The sequence below is a fragment of the Leucopleurus acutus genome, assembly GCF_964270905.1.
Source record: "Leucopleurus acutus genome assembly, chromosome: 18".
Classification (NCBI taxonomy): Eukaryota; Metazoa; Chordata; class Mammalia; order Artiodactyla; family Delphinidae; genus Leucopleurus; species Leucopleurus acutus.
In genome coordinates, this window is record NC_139160.1 from 11,599,820 (window position 1) to 11,618,890 (window position 19,071).

The window sequence follows — 19,071 nt, forward strand, 5'->3', positions numbered from 1 at the left end:
CAAGTTCCTTAACAGGGTTTTTGTGAGGGTCACATAAGATATGTGAAAATCTATAGTCCTAAGCCCTACAAATGGAAGAAAACTAATACATTATAGTTCAATAGGACTTTTTGGTCATTCTGTGTGCTCACAATCAAAATAATGTGACTGGGTAGGGTCAAATAAGGAACTTATATGGCTACAGTATGGGTCATTTTAGGAAAAAGCAACTTGAGTCGATTTCCAGAGTTTTTCAGGGTTAATTTTCTCATTTTGGTTCCCTTGTACCAAAATATGAACAGCTCTACTGCCAAAAATTATGTCCTTTGCCCTATTTTCCAAAGCTGTCTTCCTTTCCTTCCAAAAGTGAAAAAGGATTAGGATTAACAGTTAGACAAACTAGTATGTATGTGTCTTTCATGGAGAAAAAGCAGAATTCACTTACTCAGTTAGTCATTTTTCTAACAATCAAACACTCTGTCCTGAAGCCCTTTAAACTGGATATTGTGTTGAATGATGTCACTAATGTTAATTGACAGTTTGCTGGAAACTGTCTCTTAAAAACTTTCAATTTCTGTTCAAGACCTGTTTATTTTGTTACAGAATTAGAAATCAAGGAGAAACTTCCAGAAAGAAAAAGTGTGTATGTGTGTGTGCATGCATGTGTTTTGGCTTTTATACTAGGAAGGTCATTTGCAAGAGAGAGACAAAAAAAAGAAGAAACAAGTAGAAATGAAATTAGACCTGTGTTTATACAGTTCTCCACGTTGGCCCAGGACTTATTTTTGAAAGTTTGTAAACTAGCCTTCCAGTTTAAATTGAATAAGTAGGTGCAGCTGAGTAAATGGGGAGACGCCGGTTTGCGACCATGTGTTTTCACTTTAAAATTACATTGAAGAGGAACAGAGGGGGTTAGAAATGAAAATAAGAAAGGGAGATATAAGACAGGCTGTGTTTAAAGGGAAAATGTGAGAAAATGAAGAGTCAAAACAGAAGTACTCTTTGCTTGGCCCAAGGGGCCCGAGGCTGCTCCACCCTGATAGCAGAGAAAGAACAGCCTTCTCAGAGCCCTCCCTCCAGACCTGGCAACGGATTCAGGAACCTGCCAGGCAGGGAACCCCACACACCGAAAGGCGGGGTGCTGGCACGGGACTATAAAAGGTCAGGAGACATTCTGGATGGTCTGGACTAAAGACACGTCCATCCAGGAGGGAGTCTCCCCCTAGTGTCCCCGGGGCAGAACCAACCCCCAGTATCTGAGGATGTAACCATATTTGGAGATAAGGTCTTTAACAGGGCAAGGTCTGGAGATAAGGTCTTTAACAGGGCAAGGTCTTTAACAGTGATTGAGTTCAAACGAGGCTGTTAGGGTAGGTCCTAACCTGATTGGACGGCGTCCTTATAAGAATAGAGCCGGGGTGTGTGCTCACAGCCGAAAAGACCATGTGAGGACACAGAGGGAAGAGAGCCATCTGCAAGCTGAGAGAGGTGTCAGGAGAAACCAGCCCTGCTGGCACCTTGATCTTGGACTTCCAGCCTCCAGAACTGTGAGAAATAAGTTTCTGTTGTTTAAGTCGCGCAGTCTGTGATACTTTGTTAGGACATCCCCAGCAAACTAACTGGGTGCTGAAGAAAACCACACCCACAGCATCCATTAAAGGGGGGGTTGTTTTCTTGCCAGTACCAACATGGAAAGAATCATGTGGCTTCTCACTTTAACACCAGGGGAATTGCTTAGTTTCTGCCTCCTTAACTGCCCAGGGCACATTGTAAGAGCCATCTGGACACTGTAATCACTTCTGGGAGATTCTAAAAGACCTCCTTCAACTTATCCCAGTAATCTGCAACATCCCTGTTAAGGATTAAATTATGCCCCCCCCAAATATGTTGGAGTCCTAACCCCCGTACCTCAGCAAGTGACTTTATTTGGAAATAGGGTATTTTTTTTTGTTTTAATGGTAATTTATTTGTCATTGTAATTTATGACAAACCAAAGTACAATTTATTCTGAATGTTTTCCAGAAGTCTTTCTTCCAAAAAGAAAAACAAAGAGCATTTAGTATTATAAAGAATTATACTTAAAGGCAACCAATGTAAAATCCATTGACCTCTTGAGGGTACCTGAAATATAATTAAACTACAATCATCAAGGCTTTTACAGTTCATAATTCTAAACAAGAGTATTATTTATAAAGAAGTGCAAATTGACTTCTACTTTCAACTTTAGTTAAATGAAGACACTCAGTATTCTTCCTGAATAATAGTTTTTCACATTCATGCTTTCATCTATTAACAATCATTTTGTAATGAAACAGTCTTCATCTACTCTTATCCCAGCTCTTGTGATGATTTCTAAATGTAGGAAGGCCTGTGAAACATAAGGTGCTACACTTAACCTGGTTGGCCTCAGTACCATGAATTTTTCTTCTGCTGAAGTTTTAAGTGAATATATGTTACAACCAAGTTCTTTTGAGATAAAGCTTCAGCTCCTGTCAGGAACCATAAACGTTACTCTGGAACAGTTACTCTTCTGTTTGAACTTCATTACTACAGAGAAAAAATGTTCCACCGTGGTTTTGATGTTTTGGAATGTCTTAACTTCTGGGTCTCAAAGCTCGACAGGGTCTACCTTTTAGAGAATTGGCACCCATAATGCCACTAGTGAGCTGGTCATCTACTTCCACCTCAATCGTCACTGTGACTGAGCTCCTTTGTAGTGATATACATCAGTGTCTTCATAAATAGCTTCTGTGGTGACAGCAGGAGCTAATGGATCAAACTCCATTACCTCGTAGTAACTGGATGGCTGGAAATCATTCTTTGTCATCGCTGGTTGATTGCTGGGCAAGGATGGTGGTCTCTGCTTTGTTGGTGTCGCTGGAATGGTCTGTAGACTAGCTGGCTGTGGTAATACTGAATTTGAATATTCCAGAGAACTCTCATATGTATGACCTGAGGCAAGGTTTTGGCTGGTCCTTTGGGCAAACAGGTGTTTCTGTATTTTCCGAGGCTAGCAAATCCACCTGTGGATGAAGACTGGGTTTCAAGTTGTTTGTTACAACAGGACTTGGAGAGCTGAAATTTAAGTCTGAAAGCTGAGCATTCAGGGTGTTGTATTCTCCCAGAGTTTCCCTATGCGTTGGAGGGCTGGGACTTAGGTCAAGGAGATCAGAGGATGGGGCAGAAGGTTCACTGCTAGTATTGGCATCTTCCCCCTGGTTCTTATTTTGCTCCAAAATCCTTTGTTGGTTTCGAGTAAACCTCTCATATCCAAGGGTGGTGTTACTAAAATCCTTATTCACTTGAATTAGCTCAACAGTGACATCTTCATTCTCCACCACCACGAGCAGGTCCATGATCCTCTCTTGCATCTCCTGACCCGTCTTATAAAGTTTCTGCAGAAGCTCTTTGTCTTCACGGTTTTTAGACCCAGCAATATTCTCCATCAGTATGGCAGACATCACTCTCACATTCATTTACACCATATCCAATTCACTGTGCAGTTTTCCAGTCTGTTCTGGAACCAGTGTAATACTGGAGTTCTTGGGAACTACAGAAGAAAGAGCTGGTGCAGTAGGAACAGATGGTGGTGGATTCGGTGAGATCTGAGCAGTCTCTTGTCTGGCTGTTTCAGCATCTGATGGAGGAAACTGAACATCTTTCTTAAGGAGATACATCTTCCTTACACTTCTTTCACTTCACTTACATCCATACCTCCTGGGAAACCCTGCAACCACATCTTAATGAAATTCAGAATTCTATTCTGAATGTCTCTTGGCAAGGTATATCTGGGATTCAGCAGCTTAACTAGACTATCTTTAACAAATTCCTTCTTCACAATCAGAGACTGGAAACTTGGACCACAGTTCTGTATGCATATGTCAATAAATGACAAGGTAAGTTGGATTTCTTTATGATTGTAGTTTTTGGAAATCCTTTTCTTCAAAGCTTTTATTGCATCTTTTGGCCCATCGTGAACAGTGTTAATTATGTCACAGATGTGCATAAACTGGCCCCAGTGTTCAGTCTGAAGTCCAGCAACTGTAGCATTTTCTATGTGCTGGCCCACGGAGGTTGCAAACGGGTCCTGGTGACTCTTCCCGAGCGCCATGGTAGCGCAGGGAGCCAGCCCGGGCCTCCGCCACTGTTCCCAACCGGAAATAGGGTCTTTACAGAGGTAATCAAGTTAAGATGAGGTCATTGGGGTTGGTCCTAGTCCAACATGACTGGTGTTCTTATAAAAAGGGGAAGTTCGGACATAGACACACACAGGTAGAACGCCATGTGAAGATGCAGGCAGAGATCTGGGCGATGTTTCTTTAAGCCGAGGAATGGCAACAATTGCAGGCCGAGCACCAGAAGCTGGGAGAGAGGCAGGCACAGATTCTCCCTCACAGCTCTCAGAAGGAACCAACCCTGCTATTGTTGCTTTGATCTCAGACTCCTGGCCTCCAGAACTGTGAGACAATACATTTTCATTGTTTACGCCATGCAGTGCGGGGTACTTTGTTATGGCAGCCCCAGGAAACAAATACAGTCCCAGTTCAAAGTGTTTCTGTTCTCAGCTCCTGGAATCGTGTGTGGGGATTGAAAATTTGGCATATTTGGTCTACAAGGGTCTGGCTGCCCAAGACAGAGCCTAAGATGGCAGCCACAGTGTTTTGGGTTTTTAGCTTTTGGGTGGTATAATTGACGAATTAAAATTGTACATATCTAAGGTATACAACCTGATGTTTTGATACACGTATACACTGTGAAATGATCACCACAATCAAGTTAATGGACACCACCTGACATAGTCACCTTTTGTACGTGTGTGGCGAGAACACTTAAGATCTACCCTCGTAGCAAATTTCTAGTGTACAATATAGTATTGTCAACTGTAGTCGCCGTGCTGTACATAGCTCTCCAGAATTCGTTCATCTCGCCAGACTGAAACTTTGTACCCTTTGATAAACACCTCCCTTTTCCCCCACCCCCAGCCCCTGGCAACCCTCATTCTGTTCTGAGACACAGAGGCTTGTAACCTCATCTTGGAAGTGATATAAAGTCACTTCTTTGTATCTATGGATAACAGTGTGTGAGGGGATTACTCAGGGTGTGAATCCCAGACAGGGGGATCATAGGGGCCGTCTTGGGAGCTGCCTACCTCTGACCTTGGCAGGCCTTCCACTGACTGACTCTGGGCAAGGCTGTGACCTTTATGGGTCTTCCTAGTTGGCTTTTATCTGCATAATGACAAATAAGGATTGCAAGGTGATGGACTATTCAAGTGGCTACATATGTTGTCCCATTTAATTGGTACATCAGTTTCCCAAGGCAGGGATTCTGTTTCCATCTTCATGAATGGGGAACTGCTGGCTAATATTCAGGAGGTCTTGAGCTCAGGGTGGCCTCTTCCTCTGAGCTGCCATGTTTTTAATGAATGAACAGAGAGAGTTGGACTCCGGAGCCCCTTCCAGCTCTAGTCTCCAGGAAGCCTTGGGCTCTCAGGAAAGGCTTTCACCCTGATGCTGGGGTCCTGGATTCTGGAGCCCCTGCTCTTCCTGCAGCTGGGAGCAGCTCCACCTCCCTGGGCCCAGGGTGCCTCAGGCACGCACTGCTATCCTTTGGACTCTGTTTCTGAACAGAGGTGGGCTGTTGTGTCTGTTTCTCTGGCTAGACCGCAGGGATCACCCCTGACCCGACCGCGGGGGCCCCTGGTGCTGCTGGGCCAGCTGGCTGTGACACATGCGAAGCTAGGTCACGAGCTGTCATTCATTTCACCTTTCTTTCCAAACATTTATTTCTGCTATTTTGGAGAAGGTTCTAGACCAAACAAGGCCATAGCTTGTGGCCATTTGTTGCAGGTCTGGGACACCTCCTGACCACAGCGGGCTGGTTGGCAGAGGTCTCCTTCCTCCAGAGGCCCTGGGCGCCCGCACCGAGGGTCTCATTTCCTCTGTCCCTCGGTGGTTACATTTTGGGACTCTCTTGATTTCTTTTCAAGATCCACCCCATCCACTCCTTGGTGACCGGAGCGGGCAGGGGCTGGAGCTGGCCCGCAGGGCACGTCTGCTCCCATGACCAGGCCTCCAGGCCCCCGTTACTCCCACCGGCAACCACGGAGCCACGTCAGCATCCCTTCCGAGCAGCATTTGGATGGTTTTCTGTTTTGACACGACTGCTGAGTGCCCTCCCTCCTCTCCCTCTTCTGTCTTTCTCCCTCCTGGCCCTGCTTATTATTATCAGGAGAAAACAGGTCCACATTTAAACTTCAAAGGCAAGTGGGAAACCCATGTTTCGAGACACTAACGAGGCCTAGGCTTCAAGAGAGCTCTGTCATCCCCTCTTCCCACAGCCATGGGGAGCCTGTGCTCAAGGTCAAGGTGAAGCCCAGTCTGTGACCCACCTGAGGAATTCTGGAAGTCATGGGGCTGACAGGACTCTCAAGAGCACCCCTGGCTCGGCGGGAGGCTTGAGGAAGGGGTTTTGGAGGGCATGGGGCTGAGTTCCTTGTATGAGGGTACTGCACCCATGAAAAGGGGACGGGGCCAGACAGGCAGGTTGAAAAGCTTCAGGGCCTGGGGCTTTTCACTCCACAGGTGTGTTCAAATGTTGGCAAAGCAGCTGATCATCAGCCAGTGTTAAGTGTTAGAGTGCAGCCAAGCCAACCAGTGGGGCCTCCCTGAGCTAATCACCAGCAGGCGCTGAATCACTGTCCTCCTGTCTTTTATCCAGTGAATTAGGGAGCCCCTAGGACTGGTCCTGTTCTGCCTTACCCCACAGTAACTGGAAGGCAAACTTCCTATTCCTCAAATGAGTCCTAATGTATTGTTTTTACTCCTGCCCTTTGAGTACATTCACTCAGTCTATTGCTTTCCCTTATTTAATAGGGTGTGAGCTGTGGAGGGAAATCATTGTGGCCTTTATCCTGTGATGCTAAATGGTCCTTTCAGCCTCCACCTCACGTATGAGGGCCACCTGGCAGGAAGGCAGTGCAGCAAAACCAAAAAGAGCTTGAGTCTGGTAGCAGACAGGCCCGCTCCACCACCAGCTGTGGCACTTTGAGCAAGGCCCACAAAAATATTTGAAACTTTTTGCTTACCTCTAAAATTGGGACAATAATCTCTGTTTTGCAGACTTATGGTGAGGGAGACCATGCGCGTAAAACGCCTAGCATGTAGTAAATGTTCAATTGAACAGTTTTCTCTTTCTGGCTTCCCCTCGAACCCATCCACCCAGGTGGGGCGAGGAAGGCTCGTAGCCCAGAGATCACATGAGAGATGACAAGTGTAGACAGATATCCGTGCAACTCCTGTTCTCGTGCTCCTGCTGTGATCGAATTCCACAGTCCCAGCCCACACCCTGGGAGGCTCGGGACACCCGAGAGGGAGCTTCTCTGAAAAATAAAGTTGCCACTTGCCTGCTACCCCAGGTTACACTGGATCACCACATAATGAAATGATTTTCCCTCCCCCTTTTATTTCCTCTCTTTCTTTCTTTCTGAGACAAATGGAAAAATAATTTGATCCCCTTGAATCTTTTCACCCTGGGTATTTCCCCCTTCACACCCGAGTGCCGCCCCTGGATAAACGGGAACACATGTGCTGAAAGGCCAGCCTTCACCCTCCTGACTCAGGGCCGTCCTTCTCTTGGGACACGGGTTTCCTTTCAAACCTCAGAATAAATTCATCACAGCAGGAAGAACATTGTTTTTCTTCAAAACTTGAAGGAAAAAAAAAAAGCAAATCCCATATCACAATTATTCCATTTCAGAGGGAAAATGTTGCCCTTTAATCTCAAAGTTTCTTCTCTCCTGAAGGCTGTGGCCGAGGTGACTCGCAGACTCAATACAGCTGCTTTTTTTGCAGAGTCTGCACTGATTCATTGCTTCGGGGATCCAAAGGGTGATACATACATATTTTGAATATTACCCTGGGTGTAGATCTGCATCGTGGCTTGACTTAAAACCCTTCTGCTTCTTGAGGTGTTCACACGTGGACGCTTTCAGTGGAGTTTTTACTTAAAAAATAATCCTCAGTACAGTTCTTCCATTTGAAAGTTGAACTTTCTGAAAAATATGCTGTGAACCTTAGTATGTTTTTTTGTTTGTTTGTCCTTTTGTTTGTTTTTTTACTGTGGCTCCTCTGACATCCTAGCCCATCAGAGAAAAATCCCGTTTTCTTTAATGAAAACACACAATGACAAATGCCCAATGCCGTGGACATTAAGCTCTTCGGTTTGACCATCTTCTGTAGCACACATCAGAGAAGCAGGATGTCTTCTTGAACTGAAACGTTGGCTCAAGAATTCCTGTAAACTTCCTTACACTTCATTTTAAGAAAAACTCCCTGACGCTGAGCATACTTCTCCTTTGCTGCCAGGCGTCTTTCTGTTTATGTAGACTTTGTTTACATGTGCCCCCTGTTAATAAAAATCTGTATTTAACAGATGCACTCAAGCACCTTGGAAACTAATTTTCTTTCAAACTCAAGCACTTTCTGGGAAGGAATAAAAGGAGCGGAGAGTTGGGTTGGCAGCTCTCCATCGCGTGACCATTTATCGTCAAGGAATGTAGCAGAAGACGGCTCCTGCTATTTCCTTTTGATTTTGGTGTGTAAATCTGCTCTCACCTAAAGCTTGACCATATGATGGTGCAGACACACATTAAACTGATTATTTCTGTCTGAGCTGTGCGTAGAATGTGCACTCTAAATTGCACATAAAAATGTTCCCCAAAATAGTACCACCTGCCTGCAGAAGTATCATTTTCTTTCCCAAAGACAGACCCAAATGTGTTTCTGGCATTCTGCTGCCTCTGGCTGATGAGGTTGTCGCCCTGTCCGTGCTGGGTGCAAGCCTGGCCTGGGGCTTCCTTCCCAATGAAGGCAGGGACTCCAGGGGTCTCCCCAGAAGTGCCTTGGACTCTTGCTCAGAAGACTGTCTCAGGTATTTAGGGAGCAGCTCCTCGCTATCAAAGCGGTAAGAGAGGAAAGTGAGTGGGGGTGGGGTGGGAGGGGCTGGAATAAAGAGAGCAGAGAACAAAGGAGCAGAAGGAGGTGAAAGTACAACGCAAACCATCACAACCCAAGAAAAAGCTCTCCCAGAGCAGGAGAGATAAACAAACCCAGGGAAGAAGAAAGAGAAAGGAATGTAAAACTAAAAAAACGAGAATTGTTTCAGTTTTTAAAAGGCACAATGAAAACTAAGCCCAGAAAGGCAAGATCAGATTATTGTGATTTCTCCTGATTAACGAGAGAAGTTGAATATCCTATTATCTTTCAAACATCTGCCATGCCCTCCCCAATTCAAAGAAGGGAAGGGCCTTTGGAAGGAGAAAGAAAGGTGTTTTGCCCATATAGGGGCACACTGAGAGCTTTTATTCTCGAAAGAGCTCTTCCCTGACTTACTAACTTCTTTGCCCGGAGAAAAGGGAGTTTTCATCCTTTTGAGGTGAAACCGCATCCCGTCTTTGGGAGCCACGCTTGCAAGTGCTCCATTTCCTAATTATCCGGGGCTGTGCAGAGGGTACCACACAAAGACCTGAAAATCCTCGGAATTTTCATGGTCATTTTATGCTCTGGTTACAGACCTTTTGAATCTAAACATGGAAGATAGTAGAATGTCTTAGCAGTAAGGGTAGAAGTTTTCAGGACCATAACTTGTCCATCAGTGTCTTTGGCTGCTTGGAAGGCTGAAGGCTGGGCTGCCTGCTCACAGGCCTTGGGGTTGTCTCCATCCCTAACAGCCTGGGGCCCTTCATCCTTCTCCTGACTGTGCTTTGTGCTCCTATGTTCATGTTAGCCAAGTTCCTCAGAAATAATCTCTGTCCCTGTCTCCACGTCCTCACCTCGTGTTCCCACGCGGGCCTCTGTAAGTGAACTTCCCTGAGCTACACCCTGCTGTTCCCCTGCCCTGGCAGTTTATGCATGACCACTGACCACCAAAGGCAGTAGGTTCTTTTCAGTCCATCGCTTGTCCTCTCTGTGGTGCCTGATGACGTTGACTCTTCCTTCTGGAATCTCCTTGCACGCTGAGCTTCACCACACACTCTTTCCTACTCCCTTCTGCCTGTTGTGACCGCTGATTCTCCCCCTCCCATGCAGACTCCTGATCCTTAGTCCATCCTCAGGGTGTGGCATCTCCCTCAAGGTCTCAGATGAGCCATCCAGACTGGGCCCCAGCCACATGTCAGCCCTCTGCATTCTGCTGCCACACCCCCAGCTCCTGTGGGGAAATATTCTTGCCAAGGTCTCTGCAGTAGGCTGAGTGTTAGCCCCCAAAGATACCCACATCCTAATCCCTGGAACCCGTGGGTGTGACCTCACGTGGCAAAAGGGACTTTGCAGATGTGACTAAGTTAAGGATCTTGGGATGGGGAGCTTATCCTGGATTATCTAGGTAGACCCTGGATGTCATCGCATGTGTCCTGGTAAGAGCAAGGCAGAGGAAAATTTGACACAGAAGAAGGAAAAGCAATGTGAAGGTGGAAGCCGAGATGAGAGTGATCAATTTCACCACCAGCCAAGGAACATCAGCAGCCTCTAGAAACTGGAGGAAGCAGCTCCCCACCCCCAGCCCCAGAGATTTTCCCCTTAGAGCCTCCAGAGGACGCAGCCCGCTGATACCCTGACTTGACCCCAGTGAGACTCATTTCAGACCTCTGGCCTCCAGAACTTTAAGAAAATAAATGTGTATTGTTTTAAGGCACCAAGTTCGCGGCAATTTGTTACAGCAGCTACAGGAAACTAATAAAACAGTCTCCAAGAGCTCCACTGACAGATCTGTTGGACATCTTTCAGTCTCCATGTCTCCTGGCAGAAGTATTTGGTAACACTGGTCTTTCGCTCTGGAACCTCCTCTTCCTTTGACGCCCATTTACTCAGCTTTCAACAGCCAGTCAAGAGCCAGGTTCTGGCGATTCCACCCACCAAGCAGATTCAGCCTCAGTTCAGGCTCTCACTGTCTCTTGCCTGCATCCCTCTGTGTCCTACCTGGACCATTTCTAGTCTTATATTAACATCCAATCGCCCCGACAACTCGCTGCAGCTGACTTGTCAATTTCATATGGTTCAACCCAATAGATATGGTTGAAATGTTACCAGTGGAAAAAAAATTATTGGACGTAAATATTTTAAAATACTGCTAAATGCATGTAAGCTTGTTTCAACCTTTTCTCCAGGGTCTCTGAAACTCCAGGGACCTGGCTGTGTGGGAGACACTCCCTTGCTCCTTCTCTTTCTCCCTGCCCAGTCCTTCCCGTTACAGGCTCTGATTCCCTTTGGCTTCTTAGTTCTCTAGTCAAATTGTTTTCCTTGAAGTTGCCGCAGCCCAGACTTAGTTTACCTCAGTTCTTCTTTGACAGAAATTTTCTCAAGTCTCTCCTGGAGGCCAGCGTGAGGCTCCTCCATCCTCAATAAAAGGACTTTCAGCTCCTAAAAACTGGATCTTCAGACCCTTTAGTTCAATCTCATTAGCATGGTGAAGAAACTCCCCATCTTAGCCCTCCCTGTGGTAATGCATTTAAAGCCCACATTTTATTTTTTTTGGTCTTTTTGTCTTATTTTATATTTTCACTTTTAAATTTTATATTAAGTTTTATTGGAGTTTAGCTTCTTTGCAATGTTATGTTAGTTTCTGCTGTACAACAAAGTGAATCAGTTATACGTATACATATATCCACTCTTTTTAAATCTCCTTCCCATTTAGGTCACCACAGATCATTGAGTAGAGTTCCCTGTGCTAAACAGTAGGTTCTCATTAGTTATCTATTTATTGACATATATATACACATTTCATTTTAACTCTTTCCCCTAGAGTAAACGCCTCAATTCTCTGAGGTTGAATTGGGGGCTGAGCATTGCTATTGTTCTAGATACAAAACTTGGCCTTTTAATTTTCCTTTCCAATATTAGATTTTTAAAAAATCTACAAAAAAACTAAGGAGACTATAACATCCCTGGGCAAAATTTCTCTTTGCAAGTTCACAGCAAATCTTTGTAACTCTTTCCATTTGTATCACTTTCTCTCCCCAGTCTCCCCCCGTCTCCCAGTGCCCAGTCCTCCCACAACTCCCCACAGCCTTCAGGGTGTCCGCACTGCTATTGCTCCCATCCCCTTCCCCACACGTTGTATTCCAGAAACACTCAGCCACATGTAGTTGCCAGAAATAGTAAACTCCAGACCTTGATTTTCATGCTTCCCTGCTTCTCAAATACATTCTTTCTCTCATTGAACCAAGGACACCACAGACACATATGCTTAAAAACTTTTTTTGATAATTTTTGACTCTTCGTTTTGTAATAATTTCACACATAAAAAAGTTGGGAAAATGATACAAAGAAGTCCCCAAATGTTAACATCTTCCATAAACTCTGCAATTATCAAAATCAGAAAAATAACACTGATTCCATGTTATTATCTAATCTACATACCTACTTCAGATTTCAGTGATTATCCCACTGATGTCATTTTTGGGTTAGTTTCCAATCTACTATTGTACGTTGCATTTAGTTGTTATGTCAATTTACTGTCAATTCCATGTTATTATCTAATCTACAGGCCTACTTCAGATTTCAATAATTGTCCCACTGATGTCATTTCTGGGTTACAGTTTCCAATCTACTATTATACGTTGCATTTAGTTGTTATGTCAGTTTACTGTGGACCACATTTTTCTGGCTTCCTTGATCTTTCATGGCCTTCGCACTTTTGAAGAGCACTGGCAAATTGTTTTATGTAGTCATTCTCAATTTAGGTATGTCTGATGTTACTTCATCATTAAGTTAGTTATGCATTTTTGGCAAGACTGCCACAGAATTACTCCAGTACCAAAACCAGCCAAAGATATCACAAGTTGAAAAAAAAAAAAACACAGACTAATATTACTTATGAATAAAGGTGCAAAAATCCTAACAAAGTATTAGTAAACCAAATCCAGAAACATATTTAATTATACATCGTGACTAAGTGGGATTTATTCTAAGAATGCAAGGTTGGCTCAACATATAAAAATCAATTTATGTAATAAACCATAGAATAAAGAACAGAAAACACATAATCATTTTGACAGACATAAACAAAACATTTGACAAAATCCAACACTCTTTCATCATAAAAATAATATACAAAAACCAGCTGCATTTCTATACACCAGCGGTGGACAATCTGAAAATGGAAATTAAGAAAACAATTTCACTTACGATAGTGTACTTAGGTATACATTTAATGAGATGGTACAATACATATACACTGAAAACTGCAAAACATTGTTGAAAAAATTAAAGAATATTTAAATAAATGGAAGGACATGTTTATGGATTAGAAGGCTTGACATCATTAAGATGGTAACATTCTCTAAATTGATGTACAGTTTCAATGCAATATCTACTGAATCCCTCATGGTTTATTTTTTTTTTAAGACTTTATTTTTTAGAGAAGCTTTAGATTCACAGCAAAATCGAGGTGAAGGTACAGAAATTTTCTATATATTCTCTGCCCTTCCCACCCGCCATATATAGCCTCTTACATTGTCAACATTCCTCACCAGAGCAGTACCTTTGTTATAACTGATGACCCTACATTGACGCATCATAATCACTCAGTCCGCAGTTTACATTATAATGCAGGCTTGGTGTTGTACATTCTGTGGGTTTGGACAAATGTATAATGACATGTATCCACCATTATAATATCATACAGAGTATTTCCACTGCCCTAAAAATCCTCTGTGCTCTACCTATTCATGCCTTCCCACCCCTACTCCTCCAGCCCCTGGCAATCACTGATCTTTTTACTGTCTGCCTAGTTTTGCCTTTTCCATAATGTCATATAGTATGAAGCCTTTTCAGATTGGCTTCTTTCACTTAGTAATACACATTTAAGGTCCCTCTGACTCTTTTTATTGCTTGACAGCTCATTTCTTTTTAACACTAAATAATATTGCATTGTCTGAATATATGACAGCTTATTTATTCATTCATCTGCTGAAGGATACTTTGGTTCTTCCAGGTTTTGGCCGTGCTTAATAACGTTGCTATAAACATCCTTATGCAGGTTTTTGTGTAGATACAGGTTTTCAACTCCTGTGGGTACATATCAAGGAGTACAGTTGCTGGATCATATGGTAAGAGTATGTATAGTTTTGTAAGAAACTGACTGTCCTCCAAAGTGGCTGTACCATTTTGCATTCACACCAGCAATGAATGAGAGTTCCTGTTGCTCCACCTCCTTGCCAGCATTTGGTGTTGTCAGTGTTCTGGATTATGGTCATTCTAACAGATGCATAGTAGTATCTCATTGTTTTAATTTGCATTTTCCTGATGACAATAGGAAGTGAAGCATCTTTTCCTATGCTTTTTTGCCATCTGTATACCTTCTTTGGTGAGGTGTCTGTTTAGGTCTGTGGCTCATTTTTCAATTGGGTTATTTGCTCTTTTATTGTTGAGTTTTAAGAGTTCTTCAGATATTTTGGATAAAAGTCCTTTATTAGATGTGTCTTTTGCAAATATTTTCTCCCAGTCTGTGCTTGTCTTCTCATTCTCTTGACATTTGTTTTTAGCAAATGAGAAGTGTTTTAATTTTTTTTAAATTTTTTTTTAGATGTTGCGGGTAGGAATTTATTTATTTATTTATTTATTTATTTTGGCTGTGTTGGGTCTTCGTTTCTGTGCGAGGGCTTTCTCTAGTTGTGGCGAGCGGGGTCCACTCTTCATCGCGGTGTGCGGGCCTCTCACTATCGGGGCCTCTCTTGTTGCGGAGCACAGGCTCCAGACGCACAGGCTCAGTAGTGGTGGCTCACGGGCCTAGTTGCTCCGCGGCATGTGGGATCCTCCCAGACCAGGGCTCGAACCCGTGTCCCCTGCATTAGCAGGCAGATTCTCAACCACTGTGCCACCAGGGAAGCCCAGAAATGTTTAATTTTAATGAAGTCTAGCTTTATCAGTTATTTATTTCATGGATCATGCTTTTGGTGTTGTATCTAGAAAGTCATTAAAATATTCAGGGTTATGTAGTTTTTTTCCAATATTATCTTCTAGGACCTGCTAGCTACTTTGCTGAAAGTGACAAGCTAATCCTAAAATTCATATGAAAATTCAAGCTACCCAGAACAGTCAAAAAAACCTTGAAAAATAAGAAAAACATTTTAGGACTCATGCTTCCCAACTTTAAAACTCACTACAAAGATAAAGTAATCAAGACTGAGTAATCAAGATCAATGGAATATAATCGTTCAGATATAAACCCATATACTTATAGTCAATTAATTTTCAACAAAGGTGCTGAGACAGTTCAAATGGGGAAAAGAATGAAGTTGGACCCCTACCTTGTACAGTTAAGAAAATCATGGACCTAAATGTAAAAGCAACTGAAACTATAAAACATTTAAAAGAAAATACAGAAGTAAATCTTCATGACGTTGAATTAGGCAATGGTTTCTTAGATAGGACATCAAAAGCACAAGTGACAATAATAAATAAATAACTTAGCAATACTCAAAATTTTTGTGCTGCAAATGATACAATCAAGAGAATAAAAAGCCCACAGAATGGGAGACTATCTGACAAGGAACTTGTGTTCAGAAAATAAAAATAACCCTTACAACTCAAAAATAAAAAAACAAGTAAGCCAATTAAATAATTGACAGAAGATTTTTTTAAATAAATTTATTCATTTATTTATTTATTTTGGGGCTTCTTTGCTGTGTGCGGGCTTTCTCTAGTTGTGATGAGCGGGGGCTACTCTTTGTTGCGGTGTGCAGGCTTCTCATTGCAGTGGCTTCTCTTGTTGTGTAGCACGGGCTCTAGGCACGTGGGTTTCAGTAGTTGTGGCACATGGTCTCAGTAGTTGTGGCTTGAGGACTTAGTTGCGCCATGGCATGTGGGATCTTCCCAGAACAGGGCTCGAACCCGTGTCCCCTGCATTGGCAAGTGGATTCGTAACCACCACGCCAGCAGGGAAGTCCCGAGAGAGGATTTTAATAGACCTTTCTCTAAAGAAAATATACAAATGGCTAATAAACTCATAAAAAGGTGCTTAACATCATTAGTCAGTGTCACTTCACACCCATTAGGATGGCTAAAATAAAATATAAAAGACAGTAACAAGTGTTGACAAGGGTATGGAGAAATCACAACCCTCATTCATTGCTGATGGAATGTGAAATGGTGCATCTGCTTTAGAAAAATATTAAACATAAAGTTATAAATAACCATATGACCCAGCGATTCCACTCCTAGGGGTATGTGTGTATGTGTGTGTTATCTATATCTATATCCATAATCTCTTCAATATTAATTAGAACATGTCCACATAAAAATAAGTATGTGAATATGCAGAGATGCATTATTCGTAATAGCCAATAATTCACTTGCATGTGTGAATTATACCTCAATAAAGCTGTTAAAAATTTTAAAATTAAAAGTAATGCCACAGAAGAGATGTACCTTTTGAGGGCATCATATCCTCAGGAGATACATAGTGGTAATATGTCCCATCATTGGTAGTACTAACTTCAATCACTTGGATAAAATGATGTCTGCTGGGTTTCTTAACTGTAAAGTTATTATTTTGTCATTTGTAATTAAAGTGCCTTGTGGGGAGATACACGGAGAATACGTAAATATCCTGTATCTCATCAAATTTCATCCATAAATTTTAGCATTCATTGCTGATTCCTGCCTGGAACAGTTGTTACTTTGGGGTTCCGTTGAATGATGATTTCCTATTTCCATCATTCCATCTACCTTTAGTAGTTGCAATTCTACCATAAGGAAGAGCTGTCCTTTCCCCCTATTTATTTTTTTATCCAATTATTTCTTTATGTCAGTATGAACTCCTGGTTTCTTAATTCTATGGATTATAATGCGCATACACACACACGCTTCTTTTTTACTCACTGGCTCATCAGATATTTAAGGAGCATCTACCACATACATGCCAGACACTTTCTAGACTCTTGGACCTCAGTGTTGAACAAGACATCTTAGCTGGGAGAGTTTCCACTCTGCTTTGAGAAGCACCCTTACTCCCCGAGTCTGTAAGCGCATTATCCGTGGTGCGTCTCCCTTGTCTGCATCCGTTGAGCACCCTTGAGCTTGTCCACACAGGCAGTTATCTCGTTTCCAGGTCTCTCTGCCCCTGGCAGGGAGGACCGTGAAAGCACCAGCCCGTGCTGAGCACAGTACCAGCCGTGGAAGACATTCAGCTCTGGTTTGTGGCTGGATGAACAAGTGAGGGAAGGAATGAGTGAACACTACAATGAATGTTCAGATGCAAGTCATAGGATAAAAATATTGCTTAAGAAGCTCAAAGTGTCATCTTGTTTGCCCTCACGTGGTGGCCAGCTATCTGGTGTATTAGTTTTCTGTCCAGATGGGATACAGAAGGAGAAAGAGGGAGGAATCAAATATACTCCTGAGGTTTCTGGTTATGAGCCATTGGTAGAGGGTGTTGCACATACTGAACCAGGGGACCTGCCTGGAGAAGATCTGTGGGTTAAAGCTGTGCTGGTTTGAGGAACCGCCTCCCATCTGGGATGCTCAGGCGGCGAGTCTAGGAAGCAGCTGGGTGTCTGGGCTGGAGCTCCCAGGAGAGGGCTGGCTGGATGACACTTTGGGAGTCATGGGCCTGCTTGGAAAGGATTAAGCCCTGGGAGAATGAGCATGAGCAGGAAGAGGAGGGAAGAAGATGGAGCTGACCCTTGACAACGCTGAGGGTCAGTCACTCGTGGAGGAACCTGAGAGAGAGCAGCCTGAGAAAGAGTCTCAAGGGAGAACAGTCAGCGGAACCAAGAACTGAAGCGACACCAGTAACGTGGAGATGAAAATGGGCCAGGATTTAGACATCGCTGGGAAGTGGTGGCAGCAGGAGTTGTGTTTCTGAGACCTGAATTGTAGTTGGAGGACGTGAAAGTGGACGCTCGAAGTGTCACTTATTCTCTTTGGGAAAGTGAATGCCAACAAGACAGAGACCTGGCGGTGCTTCTTGGAAGTTTAGGGTCCATTGATCATTTATTTTAAAGCCATAGAGGGTCTTGTTGAATATGTTTGTACATCAGAAAAGACAGGGCCAGCAGAAAGGAAGTGATTTGGTGAGACAGGAAATCATTAGCAGGAGACTAAAGGCGTGGAGGAGAGAGGATTGGAGTCCAGATGGAAGGTGGAATCTCACACAGGGAGGGCCCTATCTTCCTCTAAGACCAGAGGGAAGAGGCGAGGATGGCCGAGGTGTGGGTGAGCTTGAGGGAGCCTGGCAGGAGGCTGAGGTGTCTCCTTTGAGGGCCTCCACATTTTCTCTGAAGCAGCAGGCGAGGTCGCCTGGGAGGTGGAGGTGTGGCGGGCAGCAGGGATTGGATAGGTTCTTGCAGGAGTGAGGGGGAGCGTCTCAGGAGGAAGAGGTCTGTTGAGGGGCTTTGAGAGAGCAGCCAACCATGGGGTCTCTGACTCTGCCGTGAGATCTGGCGGGCTTTCCTCCCGCAGCCCCCAGCAGGCCCGGGAGAGGGGAGGAGGCAGGTGGGTGGGTGGAAGAAAGAGGGGTGTGGAGGCTGAGGTGAGACCATGGCTGAAGTGATGAGCTGTGGTCTAGGGAGGGACCCGGGCCACAGGCTGAGGGAACAGGCCCCGAGGAGGAAGGGAGGGAGAGAATGGAAAATCAGGGCTTGCGGCCAGCGAGTGGGAGGAGGGAGTGTGGGGTGTCTTTGAGGAGCCCCTTGGTGATGACAAGACCTGGGTGTGGCCGGGGGCGTGAGTGGCGGACCCAGCAGGGGTGTAGGAAGCGAAGCAGGGTATTCCAGGACGCCAGAGGAGGAGGCGCTGCCTCGGAGACCTTAGCCAAAGCCAAGCCAAAATCATGTCCAGTGTGTCAGAGGACAGGTCCTGCCCAGAGCGTGGGAGCCAGTGAGCAGCAAGGAAGTGAGTGGGTGGTGGGGCTGACACAGGAGGAGCGAGGAGAACGGAGCAGAAGGGGGACAGGGTGAAGGCACCGGGATGGGGACAGGCTGGTGCTGGCAGAGGGGTGGGGGCCACACTTCCAGAGAGAAGCAGTACCTGGCATAGCCCACTGTGGTTTTCAGCCTTGCTTCCAGATTGGACCGTGAGCTCGGCACACACC

General features: G+C 44.2%; 1 pseudogene across 1 annotated transcript; it reads right to left on the bottom strand.

Annotated features, from left to right (window-relative positions):
• Nucleotides 1–2,671: 2,671 nt before the first annotated feature.
• LOC309974537 (TOM1-like protein 1) lies at nucleotides 2,672–4,090 on the bottom strand (annotated as a pseudogene). Its single transcript has one exon. The product of its transcript is annotated as a TOM1-like protein 1 (transcript).
• Between the last annotated feature and the right edge of the window lie 14,981 nt (nucleotides 4,091–19,071).